This window comes from Apis mellifera, linkage group LG5 (genome assembly GCF_003254395.2).
Source record: "Apis mellifera strain DH4 linkage group LG5, Amel_HAv3.1, whole genome shotgun sequence".
In the NCBI taxonomy this organism is placed as follows: Eukaryota; Metazoa; Arthropoda; class Insecta; order Hymenoptera; family Apidae; genus Apis; species Apis mellifera.
The window spans coordinates 4403968-4417350 of record NC_037642.1 but is presented as its reverse complement, the minus strand read 5'-3'; the positions used below and the strand labels follow the sequence as shown (position 1 = coordinate 4417350).

At 33.9% G+C, this 13383-nt stretch overlaps 1 protein-coding gene and 1 long non-coding RNA gene across 5 annotated transcripts in view; one reads left to right on the top strand and one right to left on the bottom strand.

Annotated features, from left to right (window-relative positions):
* Positions 1-13383, top strand: part of LOC408824 (immunoglobulin-like and fibronectin type III domain containing 14) — a 416641-nt gene that overhangs the window by 291944 nt on the left and 111314 nt on the right. The gene's annotated exons all lie outside the window — the stretch shown is intronic.
* Positions 3524-13383, bottom strand: part of LOC113218793 — a 51847-nt gene continuing 41987 nt past the window's right edge. The window contains exon 6 of the long non-coding RNA XR_003304710.1: positions 3524-3697. This is a non-coding gene — a long non-coding RNA (uncharacterized LOC113218793). The remainder of the gene's footprint in view (positions 3698-13383) is intronic.

Genomic DNA, 13383 nt, shown 5'->3' with positions numbered 1-13383 from the left:
GCACGACTCAAAATGCAGAAGAACGAACGAAAAAGTAAAATAAAAAAAAAGAAAAAAAAAGAACAAACGGGGGACGCAAAACGAAATCGGTAAAAGTAAAGTCGCGTTTCGTATAAATTACAACCGGTTTCGATCGCTCTATGGAATTGCGTGGATTATACGCCCGTATAACACGGTTGACACTCTCTCGCGCGATAGCAGCACGTTGTAACCGTCGAAATTTCAGAGCACATAATTTAATTAGGGAAGATAACGAGACGAGGCGGAGCAAGTCCGTACACGATTCCGTTCACGTATACGTGGTGTACGCGTGATTCTAACCGCGTCATGCTCACCTGGATCCATTAACGATATTCATATCATTCAAAGGGCGAACCGTTATCGGAGAGGTTCGTTTAAATCGCCATATCGAGCCCAAGAATTACGGGTATCCCGTGTATTATCAGACGGCCGCGTCTGAATGGCCGCGCGCTGTGAAACCTAATGAACTCTACGAAATTCTCTCTCTCTCTCTCTCTCTCTCTCTCTCTCTCTCTCTCTCTCTCTCTCTCTCTCTCTCTCTCTCTCATGTTTCTACGTAAAGGGGTATCTACGTACTCTGAGACGATAGTTTGAATTGTGTAATTCTGCGGCGTGAATTTTGCCGATGAAACACGAGGATCCTGTGAATAGTTGAAGTGATGATGAAGTTTTTGATAAATAAGTCACAGTCGAATTTTTTATTTTTTGGTTTTTAGTGGAAAAGAATTTTTAACAAGCAATTGTTGATTATTAATAGGAATGCTTTTGTGAGAAAGTATATAGATATATTCCTCCCTGTTCTTTTTTGAAATGATAGTTTAGATTGTATTATAATTCTTCGTGATGAATTTTGGAACGTTTTAAAGTTAAAAGAGAGATAGATTTCTGTTCTTTTCGTTATCTCTTTCTTTATTAGGAAAATTATCCCCGTTTTTGTGAATGCGAGGGGGTTGAAATGGCACGTGACTGCAGTGCAGACGGGTGAAACGTGCACGCATGCGCCACCGGAAGGCATTCGCTTCGTTCACGTTGGTCTCCTGTCTTTGCATTAGATGCATGGCCGCATTCTGGTTGCTCGAAAAGAAGACGCAATCGAGTGGATCCATATATTCGGACAAAATCGACCGAGATTCGAATGCTGCGGCATCTTTTAACCCTTTGCCGTTGTAACTTGAAAGTATTATTGGAAATTGAGTTTGATTATCTTCTTGAGTTTTTTGAGAAATTTTTATTAATAGATTCCTTTGATATCATTTCAATTGTTAATCTTTATAATATTTTTTTTGATTTAATAATAATGATATTTTTTTACCAGCTAATCGAAGATTGATCTGGATGTGAAAAATAAATGTTTCATTATTTCCTTTTTCCTTTAATTTTTTTTTATATGAATGAAAAATTTGTTGATAAATTGATATTTCAATCGCGTACAATATAATCGTGTTTCTTTCGAATCAATTTTTCTTCTGTGGAACGACAACGAGTATTATCTCTAGAAATTGTACGATCAAACGAGTGAGGTGAGCTCCAATGAATTTCTGAAACTTTCCTTCCAGAGTTTACACAGGGCATGCCACGAAACTTTCTGGAATTCTATGCATGCAACATTCTCCATCCTTTTTCAATAAATTGGAAAACAGTCTTGGCACAGATACAATCCGTTTGATGTACAAAGAGAAGTCGAAGATTCGATTTCGTAAGAAAAAGAATCTTGCGAAAGAGATAAAATTCGCGTGAAATTGCAGTTATATATTTTTCTGTAAAATCCTAATTCAAAATCTCGTCAGATTATTAGATGCGTTCAATTTATAATTTATATTTTATCCCCAACAAATTCGACAACCCTCTCCTTTGATCCGTTATTTTCCTATCCACTGTATCTCGCTAAATACGTGAAAAAGAGACAGAGAGAGAAAATGTGGTTTAAGGGTGGAGAATGTGTTCTATTGTGTTCCGACAATAGCCAGGAATGTTTCGTGGTTTCTTTTTTGGTTCTCCGCTTCTCGAATAGTAAATGTTGGAATTCATTTCGACTCGATATAGATATATACTTAAACACGAGGGGGTCGGCCGAGAAGGGGTGAACTTGCCAACTAACGTGGATAATCTGAATTTATACAATTGCAATGGTTACATGCAATTGTATAAATGAGAAAGAGGAAGAATATTTAATGAGAAAATTTTCAATTGTAATTTGGATGCTTGGAATATGTTAAACTTTTGTTTAAAATGGAGGGATATTACAGTTAATATAGAAGTAGAAATTTTGAAGTGTATTAACAATTTGAGATGAGGATTATTTTTAAATCATAATTATCATATTTATATAATTCAAGTATCTCCTTAGTTTGAATAAGAATCAGAATTTAATTCGTAGAAATAGATATATCTTGAAATGAATGAAAAATATTTTAAGAATCGATTCAATTTTCATCTTAAAAATTTTGATTTCGATCTAATTTATTCTTAAATATTTCCAAAATCCAAAAAATTGTCCACAAACATATTCCAACAAGTCTCCTCCTCTTTTAGGAAAGGAGGAGAGAGATATTCCTGTATAAACGATTTGCATTATACGAGAAACGTATATCCAAGGCAATGCGAATCGCCGCTTTCGAATCTCCATGGAGGTCAGATTTCCCGAGTTGCAAAGATCGTTCCTTCCACGAGAAACATTTCAGTGGCGCATATATTTGAATTCGACAGCGATAATATCGCGTTTTAATTTCTATCGGGAATCGTGCACAACAGGAACAGCGTTTTTTTTTCTTTTTTTTTAAATCTTCTGCTCGGCCATTTCCGTCCCCAGGCCTGAAACCGTAGGATTCTCGAACAAGGATAGCTCTGTGTATTTTAAAACTGCTCATACTCTCGCTATAATCCTTCGATTCGAGCTTTTGAATTAACTATGTTGCTCCTCCGTGGATCTATTCCCTCTTTCGTACACACAGTTATATACATATTGTAAAGTTTAGGATCATTCGAATGAATGAGAAAGGAAAATATAGAATTTTCGTATCTTGGAACGAATATATGAAAAATTATTTGATAAATTGTTCCGATTCTATTGTATTTTGTATTAATAATAATATTTTATTAAGAAATTATTAAGAAATGAAAATTAAACTGTTTGAATTTTGTATTTTTAATTATATAACCATCACAATATAAAATGAGATTTAAATTTAAGTTCATGTATTGCCTTGAAATATATCACGTGATTTTATAAAGTATGAAAAATATAATTAATCTCCAAGATACGAAGAGCACATGTACATATCGAAGGAGCAACAAGTTTAAAATATCATAAATTACACGAAATATATAGTAGTGTAAATAATTAAATAAGCTATCTTAAACAAAATAAATTATTTGTGAATCAAGCTTTCAAAATTCTTTCAAATTCCGACTGGAAACGATTTATTTCTATTCCATCCGTCGTGGCTTGTCTTCAACAAAGTTTTAAGATTAAAACAAAGACAAAGGGATGAAAACTTTTGGTCCGCAACTTTTGGATTACCGAATTCGAGCTTTGATCCGATTTACAAAGAATGTCCCTTAACGCTGTAATTAACTTCCGGCGCCATGGAATACTTTCCCCGCAAACAAGTCACGTTTCAAGACTCGTGCATCGCATTCAAATTCAACCATGGCCGCATATAAGTGGCTCTGCGCCCTGAAATACGAGATCGGGTTGGCGTCAGTGCGGAGAATAAAAAATTACCTCGCTGACTTCAGTCAACGCACATTTTTTTCAAATAATATACACATGCACAATTAGATATTCCCCTGGCAGCATTTATAATTTATGGACACATTTGTTCTTGTAATATATTGTTCTTGTTGTTGTTGAATGGATAGAACATCAGTGAAGAAACAATGTATTTTAATGAACTTCATAGACATAATTTTATTTGCCGTTTTTTAATTGCTGCACTTGTTTTTTGATTAAATATTTCGAATCTTTATTCGTAAATCGTTATTTCAACATTTAACGGATTGATAATCACAATGATGCAATCGAATCTTTATCTTCCTTGAAATAGTGTTTGTCCCGTGTTTATTATGATAATAACATTGATGACAAATTGAAATTATTACAAATTAATGCTTAAATTAATCACATTAAACGTAGAATTAAATGGACGAATATCACTCGAAGGATAAATGGATTTAAATCTTTTGCCATATACAGACTTTTCCATAGCATTACGCATGCTCGACGCTTTTTCAAGAGGAGTCAACATTTCCAAAAAAAAAAAAAAAAAGAAAAAGAGAGAAACTCGAAATCGCACTTTCCGAAAATTCTGAAAAATCACTCTCCTCCAGACAAGGGTGCGTTCTTTTTTTTCGCACGGATTTTCGTGCTTCGGATGGATCGATCGATACAAAAGCATGCACGGAATGATGGACGAGGATCGGTCGGCCGACATCAGTTAAACAGGCGTGACAATGGCCACTGGTCCCCTGTCATCGCGCGTTATTACGCATAAAGGTGACACGCATTCAGGGTCCTATCGAGAAAAGAATTCGTTGGGACGGCCCAGCATCGCGCTCACCCTCCGTTCCCTCGTGCCATTATTAAATTATAAACGCGTTTCGTCCTATCGCCGTTTCCATCTATGCCCGGAACCGATGGCCCCGCTTCCGTCACCCCCTCCGAATTATCGAATAGAATAGAAATCTCGACGGGGGAAGGCTTCCTGCGGACGTCGAAGCGAGATGGATCTTTTCTACCTCGCTTTAAACTCGTTTTCACCGTGGTGCATTGTGGTATTTTTGAAATGGTAACGATGGACGAGTGATGCGTTGTTGATTGTCAAGAATTCGAGGGGGTGCGTGAAAGAATTTTTATTTCACTTTACCTTATTTTGCGATATATTCGAGATATTTTTTATGGAATTGAACAGGGATTTTTCAAAATTGATCTGTTTAATTTAAGCAAGAAGTTAAATTTAAATTCTGGAATTATAAAAAAATTATATAATCAAATTTAACTCTTTAAATTTCCGCATCAAATTATTAATTCACAATTTGAGATCATCTCACTCGATGAGAATTTGAAGTTGCATCATTTCTTCAAGTAAGTAAATTTCTTAATATTTCACTTGAATTGCTCTGCATTCCAATATTTAAAGATGGAATTCGATTATCTCCAATCGTATAAAAAATTCCTCCCACATATTTAATCAACTTTATCCAAAAACAAGAAAGGATAACAATCAACCATCCAGTACTTCGATCAACGATTTAATCACGCGTTAAACGACGAATGAGATCTCCCCCTCGGGAAGATCGAAACTGTTCCTATACCAATTCCAAGTTGCCTGTTGATTGAATATACCGAGCGGAATCGTTGTTCCCTTGATTTATTGGCCGCTTTAAGGGCGACCGTGGAACCGATTACGTGGCTATTTCGGTTGTGGAAGGAAGGGGAAAGAAACGGGGCGCAGGTGAGAAGCGATTGAAAAAGAGGGAGGAAGAGGGTTGCGGGCGTTGGAAGAGGACAGGCGATGGCCACGATCGATGGAATCGTTTGAGAGGCGAATTATTTGCCCGGTGCATCGTGCCACCGAGCCTCATGGTCCTTTGACCGAGCTTCCAAAGTGAGGTTCCGGAGACTATCGATGTCAGGATATAAAGTGACGCCGTTCCTCTTCGCCTTCTTCTCCTCCCTCCCCCGATATTTAGACAACGAATCGGGCTTAAAATTTCATTTATCGTTAAGAATCTTTGTTATGCGTACCTTTGAAATCCGTTGATTTAAAAAACTTTTCGAATGAACGTGTATTGTTCAACAATGTTATATTTCGAGCAAAATGATTTCTTTCATAATTATGCACAATTATACTGCATCGATATTTCGTTATTTATTTTAGAAACAGTACTTTTAAATTTATATTGATCGTTTTAAAGATTAAAGCAAAGAATCGTTTATTATTGATTCTGTGTATGCTGCTTTTGTTAGAAAATTTTCAAACCAATTAGTAACAATAAGTTTTCTAATCGAATAACTGTGTGAATGATAATCTGCTGCTAAAAATTGTAATAAATAATCCAATATTTGCATTTCTCCATATCAAGCACGGGGAACCCATCCTCATCCCTTTATTTACACCCCTTCAAAAACTGATCGGCCATCAACAGCAACCCCAAATCGCGACGATTATGCGAAATTACACGGGGAAAGAGGGCTCGTCACGGATACAACGTCATCCATAAACTTCTATCTTACATGATTAATTAAGCGACGGCCAAGCGTGATTGAACAAGTGCTCGGGGGTCAGGCCAGGTTAAGGGTAGTAAGGGGAGAGACATTATGGAACCGTTACAGCTCCCGGCATGAGGCAACAATGGAACGCTTCAACGGGGGCGAGATGAAATTATTTGGTCGATGCGCAATTATTGAGAGCTGCTTTGTAACGCATGCTTGTATCCCGCAGGCGTTGCACCCAAGTGCGACCATCATCGGACCAGCAATATTGTTCCGGGTAAATTGCTCTGCGTTGCGACGTCTAAATTCGATCCTATGTCTAAATAAGACAAATTCGTCGATTCGTTTTTAATCAAATCTTACGCGAGGACAGTTTTACATCTCTCTTTCCTCAGTTTATATTATAATGGATTGAAATATCGATATTTACAATTATGGATGTGCATATCTTGCTTTCATTTCCTCTGTTTTGTTATGCTATGAGTTTTAATTAATGGTCGATTAGGTTTATTTGCGATGGAAACGTTAATTAAAATGATCGTTCTTTGATACGATGTAATGGGGGAGAAATACTGAATTAATTGTGGAAGGGTGGGATTGATCATGAATTTGACCATGAAAAAGATTTTTGTAATTTTTGGGATGTTTTATTAGGATTCGAATCAATAATATGATACGTATCTAATAATTTGTAATCAAAATTGAATTTTCAATTCAATTTTCAAGTTAGGAATGTACAATAGGTTCAAGTTCATGTAACATGTTCCTGTAACATAAAGATAAAAAATTAAAACAGTCTTGAATTTGTCACTCTATTTTCAATCTAGGAAAGTAGTCTATTAATTAAGTTTTTAAATCGTAATTTCTTACGTTTAAAAAGAAAACGGGACAGTGCATGTTTCGAGATCATTAGTCATTTAGAAGTGAGAAAATGAACGAGATATATTTTTGTCGTCGGTTCTTGATTAATCGATCTTTGATTGAATTTTTCATTAACGAATTATCGATGCTTTTTTAATCAATCTATTCAAAAGATAGTGGGAACATTGTTAAACATTTGTAACGAATTTTATTTTGTAACATTTATCATCTCGTTCAGATCCATTATACGCTTGTCTATACATTAAATTGTCGACATAAAAATTATCCATTATGTTTTTGGAGAACGGCATTACAATAGTTTTTTAATTAATCTTTTTATCTTTTTTGTATCTTCTTTTTTTTATTTTTAATTGGTAGTGAAAAAAATATGTCAAAATTGTTTTTTGGAAAAGAAAAAAGATTTTTTTATGGTAAATATTATTACACGATCCCGTTTTTTTTTATTAAATTTACAAAATTGAAATTAAAAACTTTTCAACAAAATTTACTCGATTCATCCTTTATCTCCCTGTCAGTTTGTACAAATTTTTTTTAATAAAAAATATCTGAAAAATAAAAGGTTTTATTAGCAATAAGTAAAATAATGGTCAAACTTATATTTTCATACGATCTTGTACGAATGGTTCTAAACTTTTGATAATAAAATAAGATAACGCATTGAATACGTATCGATACTAAAGTCCTGCTATCGTTTAATGCTCGAATTTACGATTCCCTTTATATATCCCTTTCATCGTTTATACTTTATATTGTCGCAGGAATCTGTGCTATATCTCAGATCGAAGCCAGATTTGTTATAACAAAATTACTTTTTTATTCGTTACTTGTATTTTGAAACTTTTATATTATCTATTTAATAAAAATCTGTGTATATTCAATATTTATTCGTATAAATTTTAATAAATAAAAAGATCTACTTAAAACTATCAATTATTCCAAAATTAACTTTAAAAAGTATCAAACACTAACATCATTTAAACCTAAAAAAAAAAAAAAAAAAAGGAAAAAGACAAAAGATTAATCACCAATTCAAAGGTAAGGAGAAACAATGAAACATCAACTCACCAACTCTAAAACCATTAAACCCACCCCAATGAGAGAGGGAGAGCGTCGGTTTCCGGCCATCCATGTCCGGCGTAATAAGACACGGCGTGCGCCCCTCGAAAATTGGCACTTTTCGCGTACATTTAACCCTTCCACCGCTCTTGACGCAACGTTTGCACGTGCATAAAGGCAAAATGAGCGAGCGTTGGATCCGTCAAGTGATGGTTGCCGCCGCATATGCCACCCCTTTTCACTCCCTTTCCCAACAACCATTCTCTCTCTCTCTCTCTCTAACCACCATCCTTCTCCCATTCGAGCCGAGCCTTTACACCCCAGCCTCCCGCGAATGTTCGACGGCGATTCTTTGTTATCAAACGATGAACAGCAATGAAAATAAAAAGCCGCCCCGTCAACGCTTCCCGAAACCGACCAGGTGTTGGTCGACCCCGTCGACAATGCGCACCAGTTTCGCTGTTGTAAAATCGAAATACGCGCTATTTCTCTTTATTCGTCGTCCCTTTCCCTCTTCCCTCCTTTATTCGCTGTTTCCTCTTTGCCGCTGATTATACCACACTGCCTCTGCACGGCTCCCCTTTTGACACGCGGCTCGAGCTTGTTGACATAAAAATGTCAATGCCGCCACCCCTCGGTGGTTGCACGTGGCCGGCCACCGTGATTCCGGCACTATTTGTCGAATTTTCATACACATTGGACTCGCTCGTGTAGTGGAGAAAGTATGTTGGCCGAGCATGAACGATGGGATTTCGAGATAAGGGAGAATTATGCCGGGAAGTGGATGCTTGGGCCTGTTTTAAGGGTGGTTTTGTTCGGATTTCTTGAGTATTCGTTTGTGTACGGAAGATCCTTGGTCTCGATGGGCTTTATATTATTCCGGATAATGCAAGCTTTCGCACTCGTTGAGCTCGTGAAGAGCTATGGTAAATCGTTATCGATTTGTATTAATTGTTTAAGCGAGAAGATAAGGATATTTCGAAAAAGAATTGTACGTATAGCATATTATTGGAGAAATTAAAATCGTAAAATTGTTGAAGTAGACTTTAAAATGTTAACGATGGACAGATTCTTTTTAATTTGAAATGATGTTAAATTTGTGTTGCTGAAAAATTTATTATTTGATGAACTAATTAGCTTGCTAATTGGAAATTTTTTTTTAAATACGAAATTATAATATTATGCGTTTGATTGTTGAAAGTTATTATCATATTAAAACTTTTGACATATTAATTTTCATAAAATTTGACAATATTTGAACACAATGTTTTAAACAATTTATAAAATGATAATTCAAACCTCTTTTATTTTTATATGAATTCTTCAATTTATCAAAAGTATATAAGCAATGGATTCAATATTGAATAGTTCATTGAAAATAATTTATCGATAAAACTCAGTGCAATAAAAATATAAAATATTATTTTAATATTGTAAAAATTAATATTCGATAAAAAAAATTCGATAAAAATTAATGTATTATTTAAAATATCTTTATTGAATGATGAAATATCGGCACATTAAATTTTTTCGTGATATTAAATGAATCTACGTGACATGGAATTGTGGAACATGTTAAAGTGATCGATTGCATCGATTTCTTCTTGCGGTTTTGTTGAAAAGCGAATCCTTTTCGTTCCTTTCTCTTTCCCTTGGTTCATTTCTTTGTCTGATAATAAAGAAAAAAACTTCGAACAAGAATTCACCACGTCATTGATGCTTTTTTATTTTATTCTACTTTTTATCTAATATCTCGACGAGATATTTCTTTAATTTCTCTCGTTTGTGAAATAAATAGAATTGATTTCATTGTTTCTATTTGATAAACTAAATTTGTTTTTATAAATCATACAAAACATTCAATTTTATCCACCAAAAATAGAAGATATAAAATTAAATGTATTAAAATCAATTGATTTGATTTTAAATCTATTTTTTTTAATTGCTTCTAATTTAATGGTTTTAAAATTTTGGATTTTTTTATTTTATAAATGTTTTAATTCGTAATTTTATTTATACATTTTCTTCTATTTTATCTATCATAAATGAATTGAAAAATAATTCCGCGAAATGATAAATGTAAAATCTAAATAACAGTATCTCTAATATTACGAATAAGAATGATTTTTTCGTATCATTAATGTTCGAGCTCTTCCATAAAACGTAAGATAGAAGATAATCTTCACATTTCGAAAGAACTTTTACAAGTAGAATTTATTATAAAGCTTTTATACGAGTGTGCATCTTAGTAGAATATTTATCTTGATATTACCTTGATATTATATGTTGTACTGTTAAAATTGTTCTTTATATCAACGAAACATTAAATTATATCTTTCATTTTTCATGTAATTATCATTTATCTTATGGATATGCAACATGTATCTTGAAATTGAAAAAAAGCAGAGGAAAATACATATATTTTACTTAAGATATTAAAAGAAAGTGAAAAATAAATTTTAAGATTTTAAATAAATTATAATCCATGGAGTAAGAATTATTCACAATAAAAAAAAACGGAAAATCACAAACGAACTCATTTCAAAGGAAATAGATCAAGAAGGATCCTAGATTTCGTAGACCCTTGAAGTGGTTCAAGCTCTTCGTGAACATATCAAACTCGAAGAGGTCCTCATAGTCTCTTTCGATGGGAGCTATACGATAGAAATCTTTCGTGTTAAAGTAAATAGCTGAAAAATGGTTCAATAGTTCATGGAATAGTTCTATTGAAAGCTGTTCAATAGAAGTCTTTTCTGTTGAAGTTATAAGAAAGATCTGAAGACGCAAGGGAAATCTTCGTACTTTATAAATTCGAATGAAGATTTGTATTCTCATAAAAAGACCATACTTATCATATCATCAGACTCTTTATTAAAACAATATAAAGAGCGATTCATGTGAAGACAAATATCTTGGAAATGGATTTGGTATTTTTTTAGAAATAAAGAAATTGTTATGTATGAATCAACATCTTATAGCTTTTGAATTCTTTAATCACTATTCAAATTGACTATTTTATTACAGCATAAATTTTAACTTTGAAATATATTGTTTTATTATAAATAATTATTATAAATAAATTACAATTTGATAGTATATTGTTATACCGATTTTTACTGTTAATTAATATCTATCTCAATAATATAAATATTCAAAACCTATCTCACAAAGATTTAACTTCCCACATCCACACAAAGGCATCTCCCAAATTGCTACTCAAACCCCAACATCTCTACTCCTCCAAGCTTCTCATATTTAATTATCCCATCTCCCTAAATCAATATCCCTAGAGAAATACCAATTAAACTTGTCCATTAAACATCTCCATCCAATTCGAAATTCCAAATTCTTCGCGAACAATTGTAATCTGAAAACTGCCGTTCCCACCGGAAACGAATCCAACTCGTTCCAGGAGGCGCGCGAAACCGGAAGGCGGTGTAGAAATTTTCCAAATACCCATTTGGGAATGCTTACTGTTATTAGGAATTTCCTTGTCTCATTACAGACGCATGCTTAAACACCTCTCCGGTTTCCTCTAGCTCCGTTCCGAGTGAAATCAAGGCGCGGCTCCTCCTCCGCCTCGCCAACCCTCATTTCCACCCTCCTTCGCCCCTCCCCTCCCTCTTTGTCCCACGATGTCTCACAGCCTCGTAACTTACCTTGTACCCGCGTACTTAGAATCTCAACACCGCGTGCAATTTCAGGAATTAGGAAACTCTTGGCCCGTAACTCGATTGGAGTGCATTCGAATTCGCGCATTCCATACCCTCTTCCGGTACACGTACGCTCGCGCATCGAGTTGTGTGTACGAAGAGTGGAAAGATCAGTGTCGGATACAGATCTCTCGAGACGATTTTACGATTATCTCTGAACAAATTCGTGTTTTTATTACGTTCTTTTAGAAGGAGATAGGGGAGAATCGAGGGGAGGGTGGGAATTTTGAATTTGGGATGGGATTGTGCATGGGATTTGAGCTATGTTGGAATTATGTCTTCGATTTGAGGATCGTGCAACGAGATTTCTGATTTGATTTGATTAATGGGAATTGCATGCAATAAATATTTGTAATGTTTCATTCACAATGAAACTTTCGTTTCTTCTCTTTAGATATAATAATTAATAAATGTATGAATGAAGGTTATTAAGCGTTTAGTAGAAATAATAAATTTGTATAAAAAAATAGAATTTTATATAATTTTTTTCGATGAACAATAATCTGTCTTCGTTTCAATCGGTACTGAATATTGTACCGAAGGTATTTTAATATTTTCAAATGTTCTAATAATGTTGGGCTTTGCGTGTTCATTTTGATACATATGTGATCAAGAGCGTATTTATCGTGTGAGGTCTATTGGATTTAACCCTTCAACTGCAAGAGGCTGCGCTGTGTGTACACGCGTGTATATATATATATATATGTATGCGATTCAATGAGTTTGTTCCCCTCGTTTTATGCTCGGCGAATTTGCTCTAATTTCGTAATTAGAGAATGCATATGAGTTTGGATTTTGAAGGTAGCATATACAAATGTATTTCTTCTTTCTCTTTCTCATATAAAATTTTGAATAAAAATACGATTTAAATGAAAAGTATTTGCATGTATTCTTATTTTCGATGGTATATCAATTAAAATATTAAACTTCATACTTTATAGTTATGTTTAGAACTTTGTATTGAAAGATTCGATCGAGAGAAATATACAAGTTGAAATAACTTAATTATACTTCGTTTGATTAAAAAAAGAAAAGAAAAAAAAAGAAAGGAAAATCAAGATTAAATGGTCGATTAGTTAACTTTTTTTCGATAAAAGGGAACACTGTGCTGTGATTTCGTTTGTTTCAAGTATTTCGAATGATCAAAGCGTTTAGCAGCTCGACTCTCGAGAGTATGGCTGAACAATAAAAGAGAATAAACGGTTGATTGGAAGCGCAAGGCGTATTACACAATCGAAAGAATAACATTCAAGAATAGTATTGACTAAAAAAAGAGGGATTTTAATTTAATTTGCAACATTTCTTTCCCCATTCATTCATTAACTATAAAGCACATTGTAATTTCTGTAAATATTTCTAAAAATTGTTGTATTTATATAAAAGATATGTTTGAGAATAAAATGCTCAAGAATTACTCTCGAAGATATTTTTTGCAAGAATATTCAGTTTTGAAAATTTTCAAAATGTACGAATTATAAATAAAAATATTAGATTCAA